This window comes from Bactrocera tryoni, unplaced genomic scaffold, assembly GCF_016617805.1.
Source record: "Bactrocera tryoni isolate S06 unplaced genomic scaffold, CSIRO_BtryS06_freeze2 scaffold_56, whole genome shotgun sequence".
NCBI classification, from domain to species: Eukaryota; Metazoa; Arthropoda; class Insecta; order Diptera; family Tephritidae; genus Bactrocera; species Bactrocera tryoni.
In genome coordinates, this window is record NW_024396242.1 from 93,159 (window position 1) to 103,408 (window position 10,250).

At 31.6% G+C, this 10,250-nt stretch overlaps 1 pseudogene; it reads right to left on the reverse strand.

Moving 5' to 3' along the window:
* Positions 1-1,166: 1,166 nt before the first annotated feature.
* On the reverse strand, positions 1,167-2,492 carry LOC120781307 (annotated as a pseudogene).
* Positions 2,493-10,250: the final 7,758 nt, after the last annotated feature.

Sequence of the window (10,250 nt, forward strand, 5' to 3'; positions counted from 1 at the left end):
TTCGGCCGCTCTCTAAAAAAATAACTCTGGTCGAGCGAATACCCGGGGTGACTGAAGTACTTTCGCGTAGTACTCCTTTCTGGGTTGGCGGTCTTCGGCCGCACTTTAAAAAAATAACCCTGGTCGAGCGAATGCTCGGAGTGACTGAAGTACTTTCGCGTAGTACTCCTTTCTGCGTTAAATATAAAAAAATATATTGACTTTTTGTTATAAAGTGGTGAAAGTGGTTATATTCTTTGGTTATTATGCTCTCATATTCAAACAAAATTTAAGTTTTCGTTATAAAATTGATAAATTTTGATTATTATTTCTGTCAGCGATTTCCATTTATTTTTTATGATACATTGGTTTGTATATTAGGTGACGATATATATATATATATATATATTATATTTAAAATATGAGTTTGATTGCATAACCAATAAAACCAAAAAATATAACTACTTTATATCCAAAACTCATATTTTAAATATAATAATATATATATCGTCACCTAAAATACATACAAATTGAAATTTTTACGGCTATCATGCACTCATACATATTGAAACAAAATTTGAATTTTCGTACTGTACTGTAACCTTACACTTTATTACGTAACATTATTATATAATATTACTTATACATATGTTAGAAATAATAACGCGAAGGGTTCGGTTATAAAAATTGTACTCAGCTCTGGTTGCCCAGAGCTCCTTTATTTATAAAATTTCTTATCCTAATTTGTGTATGCACCACATGCAGAGTGCATACACATATCTTAATACTAATCTACTGTACATACGGAAGTATGTACATATATCTTAAGCATAAATGTTCCTAACGGCATACATACGTTTTTCTTATCCTTTAATAGTTTAGCAGGCTTATCTTCGCCAGTGTTGAGGCAGTACAAAGTAAATACATAAACAAACGCATAGAGATACATACATACATTTATATGCAATACGTATGCACTCAACAATTAACAAACAAAGATATTTACTTACGATAACATATTGATCTAAGATATGCATTTAGGCAATTATATACAAATGTGCATGTGCACTTGAAAACAACCCCATACCATGTAGCATTGCAATGGGTATTTGTACATACATATTTATATTTAGGACTATGTTTTTATATTTTAGCGATAATGCATATATGTAAATATTTGAAATATGATATCTGTTTCTACACAGATTTACAAAAATATCTCATTTACAATTGTAGCCGTTAAGAACTGTTCAGAAATCTGAACATACTGCCCACGTTGAAGTGTTTACACTTCAAAATAATTCAAGTACATATTTATAAATCTTGGGCATATTAATTACATTTTTCTTTACAAGATTTGCGGATCAAACTCGTAATAATTTTTCTAATATATTTCCAATTTTTATTGTATACAATTTAAATTTTTAATATTAATCATTAATTTCGTAAGATATATCTTCCTAGCGGAAATGAGTGCCTTAGTGCCTTGCTGAATTACAGATGCGTTGTAGGACTAGTGTAACGATGACTGCACCAACAATTAATATAATTAGGTTGTCAGTATTCATGCCGTAATGCACCATATTATGCCATTCTAAGTCCAAGTGTTTCGAATTTAATCACGGGACTTTTCAGGTCGTATGCCCAATTTCTCCAAGTGTAAACTGGTGATCTCTTCGTCGAGTATTTTCGGGAACATATGCAAATCTATGTTGTATTTGTCAGCCTTGATCCACAATTCGATTTGTGCCACCACTTGATTTCTGAACGAGTTGAACATCTCAACCTGGGATGACCGTGCGCGAAGCCCAAATTTACCAGACGTCCTTCGGTAAACAAAGTAATAGTAAAACAAAATAATTACCATTGGATAGTGTATAACGATAGACTTGGAGTTTGATAATAATTTTCTCTTTGGCGTTGCATTCAAAAATGCGACGTCGATTTCACAATCGAAATTACCAATATTACAAACGATCGTATCGTCGGGCATGTGTTCAAAATGTGCGCCAGTAATAATGTCCTTGCAAACAGTTGTTGTTACGAAGATAATAGCTTCTTTGTATGCTTGCTCCATGGTGGTTACTTCATAGCCGCTTGCAAAGCAATGATATAATCTTTTTCAGTGAAAATAACGATTCCGCCGAAACAACGCAGAGGTTATACACAACTTTTGCCAATATCATATAACCAGCAACACAGCACACTTTGCCAGCAATCATCACATCGGTGGGCCGTTTTATACCATCAATTAACTACTCGCGATAACCAAAAGATTATAGAATGTACTCTTGGCCACCGAGTCGTTGACGTTGATGGCTGGCGCACCGAGACGTCTCTCCTTCACCAATTTATATAAATTGTGTACATCGGTTGTAGATTCTTCGTTCAAATCCTTGACGCCCTTCGGGTATTGTGGGCACTTTTCATGCACTGAGTTGGTCAATTTACCACCATTATCGAAAATCAAGTTCACAAGCTGACCATCTGAGAACAGTAAGGTCAGTTCAATACTTCATAAGTATTCTTCATTCATCATCTTTTGAAGGGTAACACTGACCTAGTCTTCCTTTTCATCCTCCTCCCCGTGAACGCGATGATGTCGTGAGGCTGTTCAATAAGTATTTGTTGTGCAGCTGCTGAATCATTGAGTTCACTTGTTGAGTATTTTAAATATTTCAGTGAATTTGCTATTTGCTGCCTTTCAACCAAATATTGAACTAGATCGATGTGGACAATTCTATCCCACGCTGTCCAAGTCAACCCAACCGGCACTCTTTTCAAAAAATACTCCAGAAATATTTTTTTTTAAATATATTATATCTAAACATTTACAACATAGTAAAACTATAAGTAAATTTAACAAAATAAATATAAGGTTATTCTTTTTCTTCTTTTTTAGCTCGAGTCGACCGCATCTCTTTTTATTAATTATTTGAATATTTTTTCTTCAGTAGGAAAAGGGTAAACAATGTGCATCGCTCTTTACGATGTGCCATGGCTTATCCTTACGTCCACATTTGCAATCTTGGCATAAAATGACGTTTTCAATTCGTCCTCTCTTCCACTGCAATGGTGGAATATTTTGTTCTTTAAAAAATACAAATGTACCACTTTCAATATTTTCAAAAGAAACTTTGCATTTATTTCTTTTTCGTGGTTTATTATTTTTAAATTTTCTATCTTGAGAGATTATTCTTCCTTTTGTTTGTGAAGAAGAATCTCCTAAGTTTATATTTTTCTTTTCAAATGGAAAAGCTGCAGTAAATTTACTATCTGCATTAAATTTTAAATTATTACGAAAGCATTTCTCGTACTGTGTTTCTTTTTTAGTTTTATTAAAATATCTTTCAAGGGATTTTAATTTCCCAAACTTTTTTCGTTGATAATCTAATTTTTTATCTATATGTGTTACAACACCACAATGAGCTAATTTGGGGCTTATGTTGGTTGATCCGTATATCAACCACCCAAACACACTGTTCTGGAGTTTGTAATTCATATTTTCAACAGTTATTTTTTCTTCTTTTATTAAATCAAAAAATATGTCCGCACCTAAAAGTAAGTCAATCTTACCCGGAACATTAAATGAAGGGTCGGCCAGCTTTATATTTTCTGGAATTGTTTTAACTTTTATGTGTTCCGAGGGCACATTGGACACAATCTTTTGTACAACAACGGTGTGTAAATTTGCTTCAAAATGATCTGTTAATGATTTTAAATGAAGATTAACTCTTTCATTTGCATTTGTTCTGTTTTGACCAACTCCTTCAATGGTCATAGATTCTGTTCTGGAAGGAAGTTTTAATTTATTTTTAGTTCTTTGGTTATAAGGTGAACTTGAGACCCACTATCTAATAAAGCACGTGCCTTTATTACTCTTCCATCACGACCTTTTATACCAACAATTGCTGTGGTTAGCAGGACATTTTTAGAATCATTTTTTAATTTCGCATTTTTAGTATTTTTAATCACTGTGCTTTTTGCTTTAACGGATTTGTCTTTGTGGAGCCATAAATGATGGTTTCCTTGACATGTGAGGCAACTATCGCCTTTACAATCTTTTATATTGTGCCCTGTTTTAAGACATTTGGTGCATAATTTGTTTTTAATTACTGCATCCCATTTGTCTTGAGTAGACAGAGCTTTAAATTTATAACAATAAAATATATTGTGTGAATTATTACATCCCATTATGCATTTAAATTCTGCATTTTGAAATTTTGGTGATGTTTTTGAAACTTGTGCTGCTTCTAGTGCATTCCCTTCATGGTTCAGAAACGATTGTAGTGAATTTAAGCTAGGTATTTCCTTAGGTTTTTAAGGGAATTTTCATACCTAAGTCTTAAATTGTTGTCTAATTTTTGCACAAGCGTATAATTTAATAAAGCTTGCAACAAATTATCTGCAGACAAACTGAGACTTTCCAATGCTTTGTGTACTTTCAGAAATTTTTTCTTGAAATTTTCGTACACTAAAAGCAGTCTCAGTCACTACTGGTGCATCTAAAATTTGTTTGAAATAAGTGTTTGCGAGTAACCTTCTATTCGTAAATTTTTCATTAAGAAGGTTCCAGGCAACTGAAAAATTTGTCGAGGTTGAAGGCAAATTTGCAATACAACTTGCAGCCGATCCTCTTAATTTTGTTTTTAAAATTTTATATGTGTCTGAAACATTTTGAGAGACTACGAGTTGCTCAAACAATTCTTTAAAAGTTTGCCACTGAGCGTAATCTCCTGAAAAGGTGGCAATGTCTACTTGAGGCAGCGTAAAATTAGTAGCATTTTTTTGGCTAATGGATTTTATTTTAAGTTTCTAAAATCTATTTCTTAAATCATAGAATTTACTCGTTAACTCATCATTTTCGTGCTGGCTAATAAATTCTAGCACAGTATCACGAGTTTTTTCTATAAGTCTCTCTATACTGTCTAGAGAGACTATTTCGTTTAATTCGCAGTCTTCAATATTCTTTTATAATTCTGTTAATAAGAATTGAAGCCTGCGAACTAAACCAGGATTTGGAAGGCATTCCATTTTCCTGGGAGCACTATTTTCTTTAATAATAGCGTTCAATTCGCTTAACTTGGCGTGCGCTGTCAAATAAAGCGTGCCTACCGAACCTTCTACGTCATTTTTAAAATAATTTTCTTTTTTATTTTTGGGATCTTTGGACAATTCTAAATGGTTTCGTTGAAACTCTGACCATTTTTTGTCCAAACTATCTAGGAGTTTTTCCAAATTTTCTAAATCTTCATTTATATCCATACTCATGGACTTAAAATGAAGTTTTTGCAGTTCTTCTGCTAATTTTATTTGGTTCTCCATTTTCCCAAAAATAAAATAAACAATTGTATATGAATTATAAAAAAAAAAAAAAAAAAAAAAATGAAAGATGCTCTTACCTTGTTCAAATATGGATGTGGAATGTGTTGCTGTAAATTTGGTAAAATTTTTTTTTTTAATATTATTATAATATATATAATAAAAATATATATTAATTTTTTTTTTTACACACTTTTTCACAAACACACTTTCACTTTCACTGTAGGATTTTGAGAACTTTTTTTTTATATATTATTATATTTTTTTTTTTTACAGAATATTTCACTTTCACTCGCGTGTTTTTAAAAACTACGGGGTCACCAATGAATAAAATGAGACGCGTTTGGTTCGGATTTAAAAATGTACTCAGCTCTGGTTGCCCAGAGCTCCTTGATTATAAAATTCCTTATCCTAATTCATGTATGCACCACATGCAGAGTGCATACACATATCTTAATACTAATCTACTGTACATACGGAAGTATGTACATATATCTTAAGCATAAATGTTCATAACGGCATACATACGTTTTCTTATCCTTTAATAGTTTAGCAGGCTTATCTTCGCCAGTGTTGAGGCAGTACAAAGTAAATACATAAACAAACGCATAGAGATACATACATACATTTATATGAGGCACGTATGCATTTATATGCAATACGTATGCACTCAACAATTAACAAACAAAGATATTTACTTAAGATAACATATTGACTTAGGATATGTATTTAGGTAATTGAATACAAATGTGCATGTGCACTTGAAAACAACCCCATACCATGTAGCATTGCAATGGGTATTTGTACATACATATTTATATTTAGGACTATGTTTTTATATTTTAGCGATAATGCATATAAATACTTGAAATATGATATCTGTTTCTACACAGATTTACAAAAATATCTCATTTACAATTGTAGCCGTTAAGAACTGTTCAGAAATCTGAACAAGTTAATTAACTTTAATATGTTAAGCTAATGATTTGTAGCAACACGATATGGATTTCTAAATGTGTACATGCAAGAAAATCGGTTTTATACCTAAATGTAAAATTATGGATTTTTTTCCAAATGCACTGCCGTTATGGTTTTATGTCAACTTGAGTAAGATGATGAGGGTTAATTAACTTTAATATGTGACGTTAATGATTTGAATCAACTCGATATGGATTGCTAAATGTGTACATGCAAGAAAATCGGTTTTATACCTAAATGTAAAATTATGGATTTTTTTCCAAATGCACTGCCGTTATGGCTTTATGTCAACTTGAGTAAGATGATGAGGGTTAATTAACTTTAATATGTGAAGCTAATGATTTGAAGCAATTTGATATGGATTTCTAAATTGTGTAGATGAAAGAAAATCGGTTTTATACCTAAATGAAATTTGGTTTTATACCTAAATGTAAAATTGTGGAATTTTTTTCCAAATGCACTGCCGTTTTGGCTTTATGCCAACTTCTGTAAGATGAAGAAGGTTAATTAACTTTAATATGTGAAGCTAATGATTTGAATCAACTCGATATGGATTGCTAAATGTGTACATGCAAGAAAATCGGTTTTATACCTAAATGTAAAATTATGGATTTTTTTCCAAATGCACTGCCGTTTTGGTTTTATGCCAACTTCTGTAAGATGACGAAGGTTAATTAACTTGAATATGTGACGCTAATGATTTGAATCAACTCGATATGGATTGCTAAATGTTTAAATGCAGGAAAATCGGTTTTATACCTAAATGTAAAATTGTGGAATTTTTCCAAATGCACTGTCGTTTTGGTTTTATGCCAACTTCTGTAAGATGAAGAAGGTTAATTAACTTTAATATGTGACGTTAATGATTTGAATCAACTCGATATGGATTTATAAATGTGTACATGCAAGAAAATCGATTTTATACCTAAATATAAAATTCTGGAGTTTTCCTAATGCACTACCTGCCGTTATGGCTTTATGTCAACTTAAGTAAGATGATGAGGGTTAATTAACTTTAATATGTTAGGCTAACGATTTGAAGCAACTTGATATGGATTTCTAAATGTGTACATACAAGAAAGTCAGTTTTATACCTAAATGTAAAATTCTGGAATTTTCCAAATGCACTGCCGTTTTTGCTTTATGCCAATTTCGGTAAGATGAAGAAGCTTAATTAACATTAATATGTGAAGCTAATGATTTAAAGCAACTTGATATGGATTTCTAAATGTGTACATGCAAGAAAGTCAGTTTTATACCTAAATGTAAAATTCTGGAATTTTCCAAATGCACTGCCGTTTTGGTTTTTTGCCAATTTCGGTAAGATGAAGAAGGTTAATTAACTTTAATATGTGAGGCTAATGATTTGAAACAACTCGATATGGATTGCCAAATGTGTATATGCAGGAAAACCGGTTTTATACCTAAATGTAAAATTCTGGAGTTTTCCTAATGCACTACCTGCCGTTATGGCTTTATGTCAACTTAAGTAAGATGATGAGGGTTAATTAACTTTAATATGTTAAGCTAATGATTTGAAGCAATTTGAGATGGATTTCTAAATGCGTACATGCCAGAAAGTCGGTTTTGTACCTAAATGTAAAATTATGGAATTTTTCCAAATGCACTTGCCGTTTTGGCTTTATGCGTCAACTTTGGTAAGATGAAGAAGGTTAATTAACTTTAATATGTGTAAATGAGTTAAGCCTCCCCCACTCTATCCGAGAAAAGCTAGCGCACCCTACCACAACTCACCTCACCTAATAGGAACACCAAATTCAACATCTGGAAATAACTTGCACCAATACACCATACCTGGGGACAAATTGAATTTCACCACAGAAAATAGCCACTATCTAATACCTAACAAAAGGATTTGATCATCGCTTTTTTCACACTTTCGTATAATACTTTCGAATAGAAACGTTGACCACACGGTTCCTACGCGCTGACCTTTCTCGCATAGTAACATTTGTTTATACATATATTTATGTATACATTCGCTAACATACGAATCCGTGTCAACTCGATCGCCAACGCCGGAAAATAACTCTCGGAATTGGAATCTCGCCGTCCCTTCCGTGGATTATATTTACAAACTATATATGTATATGTATATATATATTATAGAATATTAATTCAGTGATGTAAATAAAATTGTTGAAAAAATAAAGTGTTTACAAATAAAAAACGGATATTTTCATTTTAATTAACGCAGTGGTAGCTGCACCCCACTATATTGAGTGTACATTTAAACATGGTCCTTCGAGCCTAAAAGACAGGCACTATAAACTTACAGCCACAAGAAAACCACAAAATAAAAGAAAAACAAACTAGTGCAGTGAAGTGCAGTAATATACATATGTACATACATATATGTATAATTGTATGGTAACCAACGAAAAAACAATAATAAAAACAAAAAACCCAAACAACACAGTGCAGTGACCCAACCAGAACCAAAATAAAAAAAAAAAGAAAAACAACACCCATATATTTATATACATACATATACAACAAATAGACAAAAAAGTGCAGTGTCGCAACAAAAAAGAAAAACACATATGTACATATATCTGTATATTACTTAACTAAAGTGGTGCCGAAAGACAAAAAAAAAAAACAATTGTATATCAAAACCAAATTGAATATGGATGAAATTCCTAATTAAACAAAAAAAAAACATTAACACATGTTAAAATTTCGAACCCACAAAACAAAAATTATATAAAAACAAAACAGTGGAAATAAACTAAAAACAAACACTATTCGGGCGCAAAACCTAAAAGCAATAAGTAACGCGCGAAACTTAAAAACAAAACATAAATCGGGCGCGAAATCTAAAAATGCCTAAAACAATAAAACACAACAAAAATACAATAAGACAATAAAATACAACAATAATACACAACAACGGAAAAAACGGGCGCGAATATTAAAACAAATATATATACAACAAAATAGCAACACAAGCAGGTAGCCAGCTGGAGCACAAGAAGCCAGGCAGCTGGAAGACCGTGGAAGAAGGAAAGAGGAATTGCCAAGAAAAAGGGCATATACACACATTTTACGTTATACCCTACAAAACTCAAGTGAGCGTATTCAGTTCATACAAACTTAATTTATATCACATATGTATATTTACCAAACTTTTGAAAAAACCTCTAAAACAGTTCGGTAATATACATACATACATACATAACCACATATGTAAATATAATAAAAAAACTCATCTCAATGCCTATTCTTGCTTAGCTTTGTGTATTCAATCACACTTTTTCCAGCAAGACAAGACTGCTTATTTCAAATATTTACTTGTAAACATTTTTAGAAAATATTCTTCTGTTTTATAAAACAGTAAACAGGATAGCAATAAAGCAAATAAGCAGAAGCAATTTGCAGGTATGAAATGCAAAAACATCAAATTGAAATAACATAAAAGGTAAACGTATATACACACATATTCCTGTGTAATTGCATGGCTATTTTTTATATATTAAATTACATACATATATATGGATATACAAATATATAAGAGGACGACAAAAAATATCAAAAATATTTTTTCTATTCCGTTTTCGCGCCTCTCGCTGCTCGAAAGAATATAGGCACACATATATACAAACATACGTCACACAATCTTCTTATGCCATACCCTATCAACATTGGGTCAATTAGATATGAAACTTATTTAAAAATAATTTGAAAATAAATAAAAGATCCGAAAAAATTAACAGTACCACAAATTATAAAAACGAATATGTAATTTATTCAAAACAAAAATAAAAAAGGCACTTAACATAGATAAATATTTCAACGTATATATGTATACTTATTCATATACATACATATTTACATAGTCTAAGTCTACATTGTCAACTATCCGGCAATACCTCTTGTTCTTTGGCAAACAAAAACAAGCAGGATTGTGATACGAAAAGCGAATTGATTCTCTCTAACGAGCTCTCAAT